Raw genomic sequence first — 18,479 nt, 5'->3', positions numbered from 1 at the left:
GGATTTTCCATTTTGTAAGAAATTTTGCGATTTCTAATTTTTTTCCATTTCAAAATGGAACAAAACCAAAATTTTTTTGAGTTGATAAAAATGTTTCTCATTCTATAAAATAGAAACATTTAGCTCCAATTTCAACTTTTTAACTGTGTGTGTGTGTGTGTGTGTGTGTGTGTGTGAATCCAATTTCATTTCCAAAAGTCATTCTGAAATAAAATAAAAATGTTCCATTCAGAAAATGTCCAAATGGGACATTTCAGTATTATCATAATGCTTTATTTCATTTTTTTCTGAACAACATTATCTAAATGTTGATTTAGATGATAATGGCATTTTTCATCAAAAAAACCTTTTGACAAAAAATTTCTGACCAGCTCCATCGCTGAGACTCAAACAGGAACCAGTTGCCCAGATAGAGAATGCAGCCAAGCTAGATTACAGTAACACAAATACTATTGCTACTTTTTAAGTTATTTCTTGTTAATTAAATAAATCAATTTTCACAAAGCCTGCCTCAATCATCACTGAAACACTACACTTGTGGACTCTGACAGTCACTGGCAGCAGGACCAGGACCTGTTGGGTCAAAGCAGGGGTTATTCATAGTTTGCTGAACCACAGCTGATCAAGGTTTACCCTTGTCTACATTTGCAGTTACATCAATTGCAGACAATCGATTGCCAAAATGGCACCATTTACTATAGAAGGAAAGGCCTGAGTGAGAAAAAAGAAACAAGTGTAGATTAAGGCAAAGAAGATTCAGATGAACAGAAAACCCAGGAGGAGAAGACTGGAATACAGAATCAGAAGAAATATGGTCGGACTTGGAGCTGGGGAATTAAACACAAAGAAGGGGTGGGCCCTGCTAGGAATGAATGTGAAAGAATGTTCAGTAAAGGAGATGTAGAAAAATAAACAGAGTAAAGGGAAGGGATAAAACAATAATGTCTCAGCTTTTTCCTCTAAATCTTTACTCACCCTCTATACTGCAAATGGTTCATTTTAATAATATCATATTTAACTTGCTGTAGTTTTGTGTTTTTTAAACTGGTAACCTAAAATCATTTTCAAAATGAAATAAAGTAATATTGGCAAGTGAAAGTTCAGTGACACAAAGCAGGTTCTTAGATTTGAAAAAAAAAAAGCATATTGGCTTCTTATGCTTATTGAAAACAATATTCAAGTGTGTCTTGTATTTTAATCTGCTTAATTATCTAAAGAAACATTTTTTACCAATCTGTAATTGCTTTGGAATATTAGTAGAATGCCTTGGTCATATTGTAAGATAGGAACTTGATGCTGAACCAAACAGATATGTATATATATTTAATTGTAAAGTTGAGAAAAATGTAGATCTATTTAAAGCAGGGATGACAGTTGTTGAGCATTGTGATGTATCATCTTGACATGAACTGAATGAGGTAGATTAGTGACTGACACTAGCAATGTCAGAATTTACATTGCAGCACACACAAACTCCATGGCAATATACTATTAGCACTCACAGTAAGCAGTGATGAGTAATGAGACAATGTCAATAGTCATAAGCCCTCACAGTCAAGAATAATGAACTGTACTATGTATGTGTATATTAATATGTGTGTATATCTATCTTCACTATCTATTTATCTGTCCAGCTATCTGAAATGTACTTAAAGTAACTTTAATTACAGTTAAGTTATATGCAGCAACAAGCACTATTTGAAATCGTAGGTGAGACAACTAATTTTAGTGCAGGTTAATTGAAGTCTATGGGACAAATTTTACCACAAATTATCCATACATATCTTGCCATGGATGGTGTATGGGTGCAAGTGAGCACAGCATTTGGTCCGTTTTCCTACTGATTAAGGAGATAATGTACTAATACTTCACTATATCTGAAATTGATCCAATAGGCCTGCTAGTCCACATGTAGCAGGGAAATGCCTGACTTTAGTATGAGGAAGGATAGGAGAATTCGGCCCACAGTAAGTATAGTAATTCTAAAAGTAAAACTGATACACATTTGAAAGTATTTTACCAAGTAAGTAGCAGTATGGCCTAGTGATTGGACTAGGAGACTGGTTCAGAAATTGGGTCAACAGAGTTCTGTTCCCAACCTTGGCTCATTGTATGATCTTGGTTAAGACATATGCAAATATGTCCCAAATGTCCACTAATTTGGGGGGGGGAGGAACTCAGTTTTTTGTTGGCCATCTGGGGTCACCTATTGCCTATTTTTCAGAAGTGCTGAACAATTATAATTAGAATGAACTTCAGTGGGAGCTATAGACACTCATCCCTCTAAAAAAGCAGACATGAGATATCACAAGTAGGCCACCCAAAAATTAAGGCACTCCTGATGAGTGCACACTTCCATACGTTCAGATCTTAACCTCAGTTTCTCTGTCTGTAAAACTTTTATTGGAACACCTCTACGCCATTGTAAATCACTTTGAGAATCATTGATAAAAGGTGCTATTTCAATGCAAAGTATGGGTAGCTACTGAGATACTACGGGGATGGGAACTAGATTGTACCTAGATAGAAGGTTATTATCGTTAGTTTGTATATTGTTTGCTATGCTTTCCCTTTCTCTTTATTAATGTGTGTATCATCTTGACATGAACTGGACAAAGTAGATCAGTGACTGGCACAAGCAGTTTCAGAATTGACATTGTAATGGTATTGAGAACTGAATAACGTTTGTTGTTGGCTACTCCCACAGTGTGGTACAAATTTGACACGAGGCTGTGCTTTCCTTCTCAGTGCTTTGGATCAGAGGCTTGAACATGTGTTTCTAGCATACCCCAAACTTCCATTGAAATCAGTAGTGGGCCTCAGATGTAACAGCAGGAGCAAGGCGCATGGGGGAAACTCTTCCAATCACATGCTTCCTGTTTATTTGAAAAGTGCCTCCCACATTTTCAGTGCTATGTACAGTAAATAATTAAATAAGAATAAGATGAAAGTATATTGCTATGGATACAAATCCTTTTAAGAAAATGGAAGTTGTAAAATCTGTGAAAAAGATAAAAATAAGGTCAGTAAGGTATTAAAGACATATCTGAACTTTCCATATGTAAGGATAGCAACATAGATTTCTAATTTAGACTATGTGTTGCTCCTTTTAGAAGGGAAATGTAATATTTGTCACCTGCATATTGTCTCTGCTATGATTTTATTTTATTTTCCCTCTTTTCCTTGCTCAATAAAACAAAGTTTGCAGGATGATTTGTATGTCAGGTTTCTAGTTCAAGTTGTTCTATTGGAGCATTTTTATTTTAAATGGTAATTTTTTAAAAACTACTGGTGACATCATTCCCCACATTGGATCAATTATCTATGTGCTGAATAAAGTTTAATTGAACCCTTTTAAATATGTGCAGCTGTTGTGCAGTGAAATAGGCAGGTGGATTATCTCATTAGCATTAATCTAAATGTTCTGTGGTCTTTGCACATTTTTACATGTGTGAAGTATACATCTTGTAATGGTTCTTAAGTTGTTTAAAATAAGATAAGCTGCACAAGAAAACTTTGATAATCATTTATGTAATATTCGGTTCTTAAATAGGATGAATTAAGGCCATTAAAATGATGAGTGGTTCAACAAAATCTCTTCCAGCAGACAGCGATTGAAAGTATTAATTTGAAAACTTCTGACCTGTTTCAATTTTATTTTAGGAGTGCCATGTTTTATGTACTGATGTGATCATGATTTTAAGTGCTTTTCTTTCCAATCAGCTTAGCTCACAGAAATCCTTTTGTAAAGATGTTGCCAGTATCAAACACTTTACCTTATCTTCCAGGGATCTCCTTTCAAAAGTTATTTTTGTTCTTGGAGCCTGATTCTGAAGCTGGTTATGCAAGCGTGTGAGGGACTCATATTGCAGAAGCACAACTGGTATAAATTGTTATAACTCCAATGAAATAACTGGACTATGTGGATTTACACCTGCTGAGGATTGTAACCTATTGTAACCTTTATGCTGAAATATTTCCAATTAATATTAAGTTGTTAAAGATAAGGGTGTAATAAACCCCAGCTTAGTTTTCAGGTCCAAGTATCTAGATTGGTTATAGAAAGTTCAATTCGTAGAGGACCACTAGGTGATACTTTGAATGATCAAACCACATTTTATTTAGTTAAGCAAACACACATGCAATTACCATTTACACAATACTACAATTATACTTACACTCAAAGATGAATAGTGTATCAGTGGGTGATCAGTCCACTGACAACAGAGTGAAGTATAGCCTTGTGATCCTGGAACCTAATGGTACCTTTCTGGTGTTAACTGGAGCTTTCTTGCAATTTAGTACAATTTCTGCTGTAATAATCCATTATATGCTACTTAACATCCAACTGTCCCTTGCCGTCATTATGTTTCCACCACCTCCTCACTGGCTCTTTACATTACCCATTATTTAAACTAACATCTGCATGGGCAGCGTGTATCATAGGCTGGGGGAGGCTATTCCTCCCCAAATAGCCCCGAGGCCACTCCTGCTTGCTGCTTCCCCCTTGGCCCGAGCCCAGGCAGGCTGCTTTTATTCCCGGAAGCGTGCTGGGGCTGGGGCTGGGGCTGGGGTAGGACAGCTGCGGCCAGGACTTGGAGTGGTTGTGACCACCCAACACTGGGGGGCCCCCTGGCACTGGGGCTGTGCCACCTGGCACTCCACGGCTGGGGGTGCTGGGGCCATGGCACCTGGTGCTCGGGGGGCATTGGGGGTGCTGGGGGCCGCGCCACCCGCCTGGCACTCAGGGAGCTGAGGTTCATGCGCCCAGTCGGGATGGGGGCCTCATGCCGTTTACCTGGGGGCTGGGGGCCATGCGTCACCTGCCCGGCACTCCGGGACTGAAGGCACTCAGGCAGCCCGGGGTTGGGGCTGGGGAGGGGTGGGTGGCGGCCACAGGGGATGGAGGAGGGCTCTGGGCTCTGGTGGGGGAAGCAGGGGAAGGAGGGGCAGGGCCTCAGGTAGAAGGGGCAGGCCAGGCCAGGGACTAGCCTCCCCGAGCCCGTGGTTTACCCGCCACCCATGAACATCTGCATCAATGTTCTTCCCATACTATCAACATAGATAGCATATTAATAAAACATTCACACTTCTCAAAAACACTCAATTAAAAATCTTGCTCAAACCAGTTATAACCAAAATATAATGGCAACATAGCCCTGGGTCATATTTTGCTAACTTCAGTTTCCCCATCTTACTATCTCCAGCTTAGCTCTAACTTTCTCACACTAGCAACTTCCCATACTCCTCCACCCTTAGGCTAATTTAGGCCAAATCCTAATTTCTAAGGATTTCTTACCCTAAATCATCCTATAAACTACAGGATGCAGCCCAATGTTTTAAGATATGAGTGGAGACAAATCAGGGGAGAACCCACTTGAGGTGACATACTGTCTAGCACCTCAGGAATCCATTGGACCAGCTTCTGGTGTAACAGTGCAGAAATTGATGCAATGAATACCCCCAGAGCTTAAAGTTTTAAGCAGTGTCCTAAATTCCTACCACTTCAGTTTTGACATACCAACAGCTCAGCACTGACCTGCCTCAAGCGCCTAGAGAGAGCACTGGGAGGCTTGGGAGAAGAGACACCTTTCCTCCACCTCTTGAGGGGAAGCCCTTCAGACACTGAGATCTGATAGCTGCAGCCCTGCCAACCTGGGTTTACTCTGCCCATTGAGAAGGATTTCTCTGCTGATGTGATGGGGAAATCCCACCCCACTTAAGGGGGTGGAACTCCCCCCAGGCTAGAAGGGTGGGAGGCAGGGCTCAGTCAGCCCATGCAGCTTGCATCTCTTGGGTAGGAAGAGGCTTAATTCCTTCGCCTAATGATCCTGCTGCTCTCTCCTTGGGACTGGGCGGGAGGGACAATATCCCCTGTTGGCAGCCCCTTGAAGACTGGAGATGGGGTGGCCAGCTGCTTGCTGAAGCTAGGAGAGGAAGGGCGGTCCCTGATGCCTTCTCAGAAGAGTCCTAAAGTAGGAGGGGTAGCTCTTGACCTTGGGGCTCAGTGTTGGTGGAATTAGGGGAACAGAGGTATATAGTGGGTTGAGGCATATTGGGAAACTGGGGGGGGGGGGCAGTCAAAGGCATGCAAGTGGGTAAAGTGCCAATGGAGAACTGAAGAGGCTGTCAGGGCTCAGCTTCTCCCCAGCCAGCTCTGAGATGAAAGGGCTAAAAGCTTCACTAGGTGGTGGGAGGCAGAGCTCTATCTTGTGCACAGGTTGAGGAATCAGACTGTCCGTCCACATATAGTGGCTCTGTTTGGCTCCTCTTCCCCAGCGGTCAGGTGAATGGGAAAGGAAAGCCAATCAGAGGGGATTTCTTCACAGACCGCTAGAAGGATCCACATAGAAAACACATAGACCTGGCAGGTCTGTGCTCTACTCTTTGGTGCATTTGTTCTTCCCAACCACTGCCTAGACCTACTTCCAGAATTATTAACTACCAACTCACCTTGTTAGAAAGCACTCCAGCTGTCACTGATTTCTCCCACTTCATGCTGCTTTTAAAAAAATAATAATCAAGAACATGGGAGTTAAGTTTATTTTATTTTTAGTATTATCACTAAAATTGTAGAACTCTAGGTGAAGTGCTTATGGATTTACTAGTTAATATGTCTATACACTTCCTCTTGAGTTCTGGGGAAATGACTTCTGAAGTAAATCTCCACAAGAAAATGTAGACGCTGTGGAAATGAACATGTTGCACACAAATTGTCAAGGCCTCCTCCACCTCCCCATACCTAGAAACAGTGATAATGGACCAGATATACCTGTGTCCTGCTACTAAAGTACATTCATGCTGGGCCTATAATTTCTTCCCTGGGCCCATAACAGTTCAGATAGGTTAGTTTTTGGTTTTATACAGCGAACATATGTGAAAGTCTCCATCTTGGTTCACTCTGAGGATTGCACTAGGGACTTTCAGAGCTAAACCATGTGTCTCCTTAGCTTGAGCTAAAGAACTAGACTTTCAAGCTCAGAATGTAACAGACCCACATCCTCTGGGCTTCAGGCACAGAGGGCGAATCTGTAGCACACGCTAACCAATCGGTTACACATACATTACATAAACCATAAGTCATCCTGTGCTTTAAAATAAGCAGTGGAACAAATACCCATAAAAACACATCCAAGGAAAACGGAATGTTGGAAAGACATACTGTGCACATATGGCCCTTCAAGACGATAATCAGAAGTTCTAAGGATAAGAACTAAATGTGAATGAAATCAGAGAAGAACACTTTCCTGAGTCTACAAAAGACATGTTTCTCTGTTCTCAATAGCTTTAAAACCTTAAATTTTCTCTGAGCAACTCAGGCAAAACTCCACTGGGCCCCATGAAATGAATGTCTTGGCAGATAGGGGAATCCTCAGAAATAACTTTGTAAGCTATTGTTAAACATATTTTTGTCCATAATAAAATAAGAAAGATTTATAAAAATCCTTCCTGGTAAATTAAGATGTGAATATAATACCATACTGCATTCAATGTCCCTTCCATGGTCCATCTTTTAGCTATAATTCTAATTAAAAGTTACATGGCCTTCTAGGGTAGGTTAACCTCATGTAATAGGTTGGAATGCACATTTTATGGGTGGAAACTGAGGTGCTGCTTGGGAGAGAGGTCTAGGAAGATTATGTAAAGAAGTGCCTTCATCTCCAGCAAGCACTACTGCCCCCTTTTCTGAATCTCCCACTGCTGGTAGCAGAAGATACTTTGGCCCTCACTCTATTGTGTGGCTCTGGGATTAGGGAGAGAGGCAGAACTGATGACCACCCTGCACATTGTTAAATAGAAAAAATAGTGTGCCTACTGGGGGGCCAACCAATTACTGCTGAGCGGTTTGGTGGACTTTGTCCTGATCAGCAGCTTGGATAAAGGACTTCCACTTCCTCAAAACTGTTGGAGGCTCTTGCAATTGAAAAGCATTCCTGCTTTCTCCCTCAAATCGCTGCTTATAGGGCAGTGAGGAAGATTGAGCCTAATGAACCCCTGCTGACTGGTGTACAGACTTTTGTGGTTGAGAATGTGTCTTCGCTTCATACGTCTGTACATGTTATAGTCTTGAATGAAAACCTCTAGGAGAATCTCATTATTGGAAGGGCTAAGGCCTTGATTCTACAAGGCGTTGGGCACCCTCAACTTCAACGGCCGATGGGAGGTGAAGGTGCTGAGCACTGCACACAATTGAGTCCTATAAGTAAATAAACACTATTTAAGTAAGAAAAGGTTTACAGGACTGGACTCTGGCTTTTCGCTGAGACTCAAGAATTGAAATGCATGACTTTTTGTTGTAGGAAAACCAAAACAAGGAAGCAAGACTCTTTGTAGTGGGTACTTGTGGAAATCCTCTTTCTTCTCTCTCAGAACAGGGTCCGGAGTACATTCAACATAAATAACAGTGTATTTTTCAGTCTTTCTATTTTACAGTTTTGTTTACAAACCCTAAATTAAATCTATGCATTCAAATTAAATGACTTGGCTGGCAGCAGGCTAGAAAGTGGGATATTTTTACCCTATGTGTAAATATGAATAAAAATGTGTATATACACACACACACACACACTCATATAAATGCATATGAGAGAGATATATTGATATATTTTATGTTCTTATAATTAAATTTGCATACATACTCACACTTTTTCAAAACAAAAAACTTCAATAGGTTACAGTTAAGGATGCTAAATTCAATTTCAGATACCAAATATATCCTTAAAAATAAAATAGCATTAAATACTATAGAATTTACAACCTTAATTCTCAGCTCATGCATACAGAGCATTAAACAAAACAAAACAAAAAACTCTCAATTATTGTCATCCAAATAACCATAGCTCTGCCCCATAAAAAATAGTCACGATTGTTTAAAAGCCTTAAATGAACCCTAGCCATTATCACATAACTTTCTCTCAGAACTGTACAGAAGTTTTAATACCTTATTGTTATTCAAAGTTTATGTAAAGTATTGCCTGTCATATACGTGTTACAAAACAAGAAATACATTTTGTGTGATGATGAATCTATCTAGATACATCAGAATCATTAGTGTGCCTCCATAATACTAGTCCTGGGGGAATTCAGCGTCACTGTGCAATGCAGAATTTGTGCAGAAATTAATGATCTGCACAGAATTTCGTTCCCCTCTCCCCCTCCCCCCCCGAAATGGGCTGCAGTGCTGCTGGCCAGCACTAGGGGATGCTGGACCCGGCAGAGCCCAACTCTGGGACACTGCTCTGGGGAGAGGGATGGAGCTGAAGGGTTCTGGGCAGCTGCAGTTCCTGGCATGTCCTGAAGGAAGGAGACAGTGTGTAGGAAATTGCACACAAGCCCAGGACCCAGCATCAGGCTGTTTCTCCCTCTGGATCCCTGGGCTCTGGGAGGGTAGGGAGTGCGAATGTCTGGGCTGGGAATGGCCCACAGCTGGGCTCTGGGGGAGGAGGGGATGTGGGTGGCTGGACTGGGGAGGCTGGGATCTGGGGGTAGGGTGTGCAAGTGTCTGGACTAGGGAGCCCTCGGCGGCTGGGCTCTGGGGGCTAGAAGGTGCAAGTTTCTGGGCTAGGGAGAACCCCATGGCTGGGCTCTGGGATATTAGGGGTGCAGGTGTCTGGGTGGGAGGGCACCCTGCGGCTGGGCTCTGGGGGGAGGAGGTGTGGATGTCTGGTCCCTCAGCTGGGATCTGGGGGCAAGGGGGAGAAAAGTAGGAACTGGGTTGTCATAGGCGTTTCTTTAACTCTCTACTCCAGAGGAAATTTTTATGTGTGTCTGTATTGTTACAGACATAGTTGCTGACAGGTATTTTGAAATAAATTACCAAAATAATTGAAACTGGTGTGATTATATAGTGTTATTTTGACAAATAAAATATGTAGAATTTTGCAGAATTTTAAAATATCGGGTACAGAATTTTTAATTTTTGGTGCAGAATTTCCCCAAGAATATAATTAATGGGAACTTAGGTTTTGCAATAGCAGACTAACCATCCATCTAGTTCGATATCCTGTCTCTGAACATGGCTACTACCAGATGCTTCAGCGAAAGATTTGAGAAACTCTGTAGGAACCTAATCTCTTCCAATTAATGGTTGCTTATGCACTGAAGCATGAATATTATCAACTCTTCTAAAGAACAAATATAACCTATCTAATGTAACAGTGGATCTTCTCACTGTCCATATACTGTCTAATCCTTTATTGTATACAGTTACACTCTTGGTTTCAGTGAGATGATGTGGTAATGAGTTCCATAGGTTAATTATACATAAGATAAAAAAGTATTTTCCTGGATCTGTTTTATATTTGTTGCCTTTCAATTTCATAGAATGCCCTTATATTCTACAGGATGAGACAGGATAAAAAGGAATGCCTGTTTTCTCCTTCTCTCTAGCATTTATTATTTTCTATATTTCTTTTATGTTCTATCTTTTATTTCCTTCCTCTCTAAGTTTAACAGTCCCAGTCTTTTCAGTGTCTCTTCATGTAAACATCTTCCCATGCCTCTAATAATTTCTGTTGCTTGTCTCTGTATCTGCTACATCATTTCTGAGCTACAGTGGCCAGAAATAAGCACAGTATCGCAGGTGGTTTGTTTTCTGTTTCATTCCTTAGTATTTATCATTGTTTGCTGTTTTGACTTCTACATTTAGCAGCGATTTTCATTGAGTTGTTCACAATGATAATCAACTCTTTTTCCTAAGTGGTTACAGTTAATTCAAAACACAGCAAAGTAAACAAGTAGTTCAGATTTCTAGTTCCAGCATGCACTACATTGCATTTCTCATCACTTGGTTTCTCACAAACAAACTAGGAAAATACAACATAGAGAGAGCTACTGTTAGGTGGGTGCATAACTGGTTGGACAAATGTTCCCAGAGAGAAGTTATCTGTGGTTCACAGTCAAGATGGAAGGGCATATTGAGTGGGATCCCACAAGGATTGGTCCTGGGTCCAATTCTGTTCAATAACTTCATCAATGATTTAGATAATGGCATAGAGAGGACACTTATAAAGTTTGAGGATGATACCAAGCTGGGAGGAGTTGCAAGTGCGTTGGAGGATAGGATTAAAATTCAAAATGATCTGGAGAAACTGGAGAAATGGTCTGAAGTAAATAGGATGAAATTCAAGAAGAACAAATGAAAAGTACTCCACTTAGGAAGGAACAATCAGTTGCACACATACAAAATGGGATATGACTGCTTAGGAAGGAGTACTGCGGAAAGGTATCAGAGGGTTATAGTAGATCACAAGCTAAATATGAACGAACATTATGGCAAAAAAAAGCAAATATCATTCTGGGATGTATTTGCAGGAGTGTTGTAAATAAGACACAAGAAGTATTTCTTCCGCTCTACTCCATGCTGATAAGGCCTCAGCTGGAGTATTGTGTCCAGTTGTGGGTGCCACATTTCTGGAAAGATGTGGACAAACTGGCAAAAGTCCAGAGGAGAGCAACAAAATAATTAAAGGTCTAGAAAACATGACCTATGAGAAGAGATTGAAAAAAATGTGTTTGTTTAGTCTGGAGAAGAGAAGACTGAGGGGGGACATGATAGTTTTCAAGTACATAAAAGGTTGTTACAAAGAAGAGGGCAAAAATTGTTCTTGTTAACCTCTGAGGATAGGACAAGAAGCAATGGGCTTAGATTGCAGAAAGAGAGATTTAGGTTGGACATTTGGCAAAACTTCCTAACTGTCAGGGTACTTAAGCACTGAAACAGATTGCCTAGGGAGATTGTGGAATCTCCATCTTTGGAAGTTTTAAGAACAGGTTAGACAAACACCTGTCAGGAAAGGTCTAGTTATTACATATTCCTGCCTTGAGTGCAGCGGACTGGACTAGAAGAAGACCTCTTGAGTTCTACACATCTATGATTCTATGATCACTGAATTTTCCCTACCATCATACTTTCATAGTTAAGTCTGTCTGAAATTCCTTTAAGTCTTCTCCAGCCTTGAATAAACTACATACATTTATGTCATCTGCATGATTCTGCACCTCATTGTTCACCTCATTCTCAAGTCATTGATAAATATGTTAAGCATTGCTTGTCCTAGTATGGAACCTGGGGGCATCCCACTGTTACTTTTTGCCATGTTGATATTTGACCATTTTTTTTAACTCTTTGTTTGGTGCCTCTCACTTTTCTAACCCATGATGGCACTCTAATTCTCACCTCATGACTACTTTGTTTCCTTAATAGCCTCTTGTGAGGGACTTTGTCAAGGACATTTTGGAAGTCAAAATAAATTATATCAATCAGTTGTCCTTTATCCATGACCTTGATGACATGTTCAAAGAATTCTAGCAGATTAGACAGGCATGATTCTTTACAGGATCTGTGCTTGTTTTCCCTTATCCTACCTTGTTCCTCTAGATCCCGTACACTGAGCACTGAGAGAGCACCCTACTCTCAATTGTAGTGCCTAGCACCACAGTAGCCCCAGCTGCTGGGAGGAACGTTTGCAGGGAAAGTCCTGCTCAGCTTATGAAGTGCAGAGATGGAGCCTGTTCAGACCCTCTGTTCTGATCCTCTGGTGCACATGCAGTCCAGTCACAGATAGGTGCTGTGAGAAGATGGAGAATGCTCAGTGCAGATGGAGTCTTTGGGGGAAAATTAGCTGCCAAACTCTAATGAGTCTCTACTAAGCATGTGTGAACTGAGATTTTAAGAGGCTCATAACTTGGCCAAATTTGGATAGTTTTTTTCTGGGAACATCCCTGACACCGGGGTAGCTGCCCCAGCCAAATTTCAAACTTCTGCTCCAAAGCATAGATACACTACTGCTTCTCAACAAAACAGCTGAAAGAAGTTTTTAATATTTTAATTTTTAAAATATATTATTTTCCCTAGCCTCATTCTCAGTAATGGCTGAACCATTTTAGATAAAATGTTTAAAACAAATACAGCCCAAGGCAGACATCTGGCTTGGAAAATTTCAGCCTAAATTGTAAAAGTTTGGCAAAGTTATACTCAATTGAAAAGAAAGTCCTACAGTGGAACGTGTCCAGCTACCTTAACTATAGGGTGTCCCTACCTGTGTCACATATAATAAGCAATTACTACAATATCCCACTGATTTTTGTCATTCCACCATGTTTCAGTAATGCCGAACTATGATTCAGTAAAGGTCTTCTTCCTTTGCTAGGCACTGCAGTTCACCTATTTTTTACTTTGTAGTTTCTCCCACTGGTATATAGGAACTTACAGTGGGTTTATTATTATTATTTACCATGTGCCTACCTTTATTTAACTTCTTTGTTTGACGAAGTTATTTTTCCAGAATTTAACTCCGTGAACTCAGTCTAGACTTCCATTTCAGTTGTAATTTGTGTCTCAGCTTTTACTGGATAGAGAGTTGCTTTAATATTACTGACTTCCCTAGCACATGTCTTTGTCTGACTTGCATGCTCTTCAGCACTTGTCAGCTTTCCCTCAGCTCCTCTCGAAACCTTGTTAATTTTTTGTGCCAGCAGTCTGATTCCACCTTGGATAAGGTGCAGACTGTCCCTTTTCCCAAACATTCCCCAGTGCCTAATAAATGTACCATACCAATGTGCACACTGACACCCTGAAATTCCTCCCATTTCAGAAAAAGCTACCCTAGAGGTCCTGAAGCTAAGCTGTTTTAATATACATTTTCCTTCCAGGACCTTTTCCTTACACCTCTCTACATCATTTGTACCAATATATGCTACAACCCCAGGCACTCACTAACAGATATTTTTAGATGTCTTGCAAGATCTGCTACCTGCAAACCTGCTCTGTAAGTCACTGAACAGCTGTCATAGTCATCACATACCCCATTATCGATATCTCCAAAAATCACAGCAGCCTGTCCTAATTGTAACCCCATCTCCTGGAGTGACCTCCTTGATGTTTGACCTTGTCCACCTCTGTTGAAATGCTGGTCTCAAATAAGGAAGCGTGTCCCTCTGTTACACTTTGGCCCCCTCCCAACACAAAACTAGCTTCCTCGATTGGAGGATTAGGGCAACCAATTCTGAGGTGAGCCTGATCTATCAAGTTCTTATATACTGGCTCTATACATAATTCAACCTTTCTCTCTGCTCCTGCAATTCAGCAACTCTGGCCTGAAGATGCTGTGCTTCAACTCTGAAGGCCATGAGCTGCTTGTGCCAGATTCATGCCTACATTTCTTGACTACATATCTACATTCTGCATCCTGTGCAGTAAGGCAGGTATATATCTGATACCCACATACCCTTGCCATAGCACCAGTCCCACAAAAGCCTTTTGTATAGAGGGGACCCTTAGTCTTTAGGAGGAAGGGCCACCATAATGGGTATATGTCTCTATTACATACTAAAATAAATAGATAGAAAGATAGTATGTATAATATCTTCCTAGTTTGCTATGGAAAAAATAACCAATAATTCTAACTGTGAAATCCAGTAATACTATCAGTTTCTTATACAACAAGAAAAAAACTACATTATTTAAAAAAAAATATTGTTGCAAGAGAAACACAATTTTGGTACATAAAATGAGTTGTTTCATTCAGATTTTGATGGTCAAATAGCTTATGTAGCCAAAATCTACAGCTGGAGGTGTCATTCTGAACAGACATCCTGAGGGATTGAATAATCACATTTGTTCATATTCTGCAGACCATATGTCTTCAGTTTCTTAGAATCTGTGCACATGTTTTTGTTTATTGTTTAATGAGTGTTTGACACATGTAAACATAATACTTCAAGTGGGATTTGAAGGTGGGGTTTACTCAGAGAAATCTCATAAAATTGTCTAAACTGAAATTTTGTTCAGGCCAGAGGGATTTAGAGAGATCAACTCGCTATGTGGCAGCTGGACTCTCTATACTACTGTATTTTGTTTTGTTTTTTACTGTATGTATCTTCTAGATTTAAAAACAAAACTGAACACATTATTATCTTCCCCAACAGAAATGTAACAGAATTAAAATGTATATTTGTAATACATATGAAGTGGGAAGTAAGGTAGCACCATGTGCTAGAAGATTTTTATCCTCTAAAGCAGTGGTTTTCAAACTTTTGTACTGGTGACCCCTTTCACATAGCAAGCGACCCCCGCCAAAAAAAATTAAAAAACACTTTTTAAATATATTTAACACCATTATAAATGCAGGAGGCAAAGCGGAGTTTGGAGTGGAGGCTGACAGCTTGCAACCCCCCCATGTAATAACCTGGTGACACCCTGAAGGGTGCCAACCCCCAGTTTGAGAACCCCTGCTCTAAAGAGCTAAGAACACAGTCACAACATAGCATCAGTGACATAAAGAAAGCCTTCTATCACCTGCATCTTGCTTGGAAATGCATTAATCCTGGATGAGGAGCTGGTCAAAGTGATCTGTGTATTCATTGGTTTCAGAGTAGCAGCCGTGTTAGTCTGTATCCACAAAAAGAACAGGAGTACTTGTGGCACCTTAGAGACTAACAAATTTATTTGAGCATAAGCTTCTGTGGGCTACGAGACCACTTCATCGGATGCATAGAATGGAACACACAGAAAGAAGATATTTATACATACAGAGAACATGAAAAGGTGGAGTAGCCATACCAACTGTAAGAGGCCAATCAATTGAGATGAGCGATCATCAGCAGGAGATAGAAAAAAAACCTTTGAAGTGATAATCGAGATGACCCATAGAAGGTGTGAGGATATTTTAACATGGGGAAATAGATTCAATTAGTGTAATGACCCAACCATTCCCAGTCTCTGTTCAAACCTAAGTTAATTGTATCTAATTTGCATATTAATTCAAGTTCAGCAGTCTCTCTTTGGAGTGTGTATTCATTGCCTACAGACTGCTGCTTTAATTCACTATATCTGGGACTGTATTTGGATGCCATACAGAGGCTCCATTTTGAGCAGAATGTGGCTTCACAACTCCTGAATGAGACATATCACTCTATACTTCTATCCTGTCACTAACTCCCAGTCCATGTATACTGATGACCAGAAGCACTAACACTAAGTACACTAACAAGGAACTTACAAAAGACATCAGTAGGCCAGACCTAGCTACATCCATGATCATGTCTGCATCCATGACCCACCTGAAATGCTGAATTCCTTTGGGAATGTGACAATTTGGAAATCTGTCTATAGAGTCTCTGTGTGCGATTATGAACTCTAACTATCTGTGTCAGGCTGGGAACTCCATTTTGAATGGGCAACTTTTTGCCTTCTCTGTTACCTGTTTACCTCCATATTGGACTGAAGTCCCAACACACCGAGATCTAGGACTGACAATAGAGGATAGCTGACTTTAAGTACCCAATTGTTGGAAATCTATTTGCTCCAGACTAAAGACTGGCACCTGCCCAAAAGAACTGGCTTAGCAGGGCGGAGCTTGCCTTGGCAATGAAGTCACCTGGCAGGGGTTTGTCATGCGGGGAAGGTGGCAAAGGTGCCACCTAACACACTGGGCCTGGAGGTTTGAAAGAGTAGAAACTGTTCTGCTCAGAGGCCATTTTCCTGCAGTCCATGAGGGAGAAGCAACCCAGCATATGACAGTCCACAAGCCATGTACTGAAGCAGAAGGAGTCTGGACAACCCCAAAGAACTCTGACCCCAGCCCAAAGAAGACCCAGGACTGATTAACAGTGTTTGGTGCTTTATGTGATCTGTGCTTTATGTGATTAAGTAAAAGAGCATAAATGCATCAAACTCTGTACAGAGTGTGTGAGTGTGTGTTAACCGATTCACAACTGCTGCTGCCTCTGTCAGAGTTAAACTGTAAACCAGAAGCTTCACATCTTTGGGGTAGAGTTCTAGGACAGAGGGTGTTTAAAAAACTCTAGTATCTTGGGGGTCAGTTCTGGTCCGGGGGACCTAAGGGAGGTGGGCTGAGGAGCTCCATTTCCAGGAAGGGACAATAAACTAAGAGTCAGTGCCCAGGAAATGATCCAGAGAGGCCCAGGGAGGAAACAGCTACTGGGACCCAGGGAAGCTTCAAACATCCAGGGGAATCAGGAACACAGAGACTTGGATTCCCCTCACAGCAGTCCTAGTGAGTGCTAGAAGGGACTCATGAAGGTCTGTGACAGGAACATTGGAGAACACAAAGATCAGTCAAAGTGACTGAGTGGAGGATTGGTGGCTGAGGTTCGGCTGTGGAATGAGCTTCCAAAGGAAATCAGACAAATTTAGAGTCTGACCACTTTCAGGGCAGACTGCAAAGCCCCTATCTTTAACAAAGTATTTTCACCATAACTGGCCTAATGATGATGATTTAAAATAAAATGTTCCCAAGCACGGCCTCCTTTAACCAAGGAGAAGAGAAGATCAGAACATCCCAGTGAAGTCCAGTAGATACCCACTTTATATGAATTTAAATTGCCTAGTTACTTCTGTGATGCAAAACTCTTAAGACAGATGGACAGAAAGATAGATAGGGGGTTCCTAAGGTGGAAAGTCCTCCAGGGGAGGATATTGAGCTGGTGGAATTGGCCACAACCTCCCCTCTACCAGAGGGACCACAGAAGGCTAGCACCCAAAAAGTTAGCAGTGCTAACCAAAGCAGGAATGTGCCCAAGGCAGCTTGTAGTTGAACTGATTTAGTTCACCTTATCTGACGGGATTCTTTGGGGTTTTTGCTATAACCCAAAGCTGCTCCGCACAGTGGAAAACCCAGAGATAGAGTGGTAGATCAATATCACTTTGATTGAATCCCTGTTTCAGGGGTCAGGCTAGCACAGGACTGTGTAACACATCGCTGTTCCAGGTTCACTGAATCTGGACTCCAGTTTTGAATCTGGTATGGGTCACAGAAAATGAAACAGAGTTTTATTATAATCATAGGCTGAGATTTTGTAACGACATTAAACTACCACTTGATTTTGCAGTATTGTCCATTTGTGCTCAAAAGAGGGTCAGGGCAGAAATAGCAAAGTGTTGCAAGATGGCATGGAGGCCTACTGACAGTGCAGCATGGGAAGCTTACATGTTATCTGCCAATGTATCATCTTTTAGAAAATTCTGTGGTCATTTTGCTATGAGCACAACATTCATTTATACTTAAAAAGAGGCCAAAATCCACAATTCTTAGGAGTCATCTCTGTTTTGAGACTGAAAAGTAAAGATTTTGGGGCCTAGTGCGCAAAATATTTGGGGTTTCTACATCCTTAACTTGGAAAAGCTGAAATGATGTTTTTTCTAAGTAAAGAAAACCTTTCTTGCAACTCAGTCATGAATCCAAGGGCAACAAAATATTATGAAGCCAGGGGTATTCTGCTGAAACGTTATGGAGGCACTTTCTTTACTCCTCGTTTTCTGTGCTGAAATATATATTTGGACTTTGTTGATGTTAAGAAATTATGCCTGTCCTCACCCAAGGGTAAAGCCAGAATGAGAGTAACATGAAACAAAAACTTATTTTGGCTTCTGTAGTATGTTGCTGTAGCCTGAAACACCAGAATGAACCAGGTATAGCTATAGAGGTGAGAGTTTTGCTCTTGATAAAGAATGAATC

The sequence above is a fragment of the Chrysemys picta genome, chromosome 1 (genome assembly GCF_011386835.1).
Source record: "Chrysemys picta bellii isolate R12L10 chromosome 1, ASM1138683v2, whole genome shotgun sequence".
Lineage (NCBI taxonomy): Eukaryota > Metazoa > Chordata > Testudines > Emydidae > Chrysemys > Chrysemys picta.
This window is presented reverse-complemented; position numbering follows the sequence as displayed.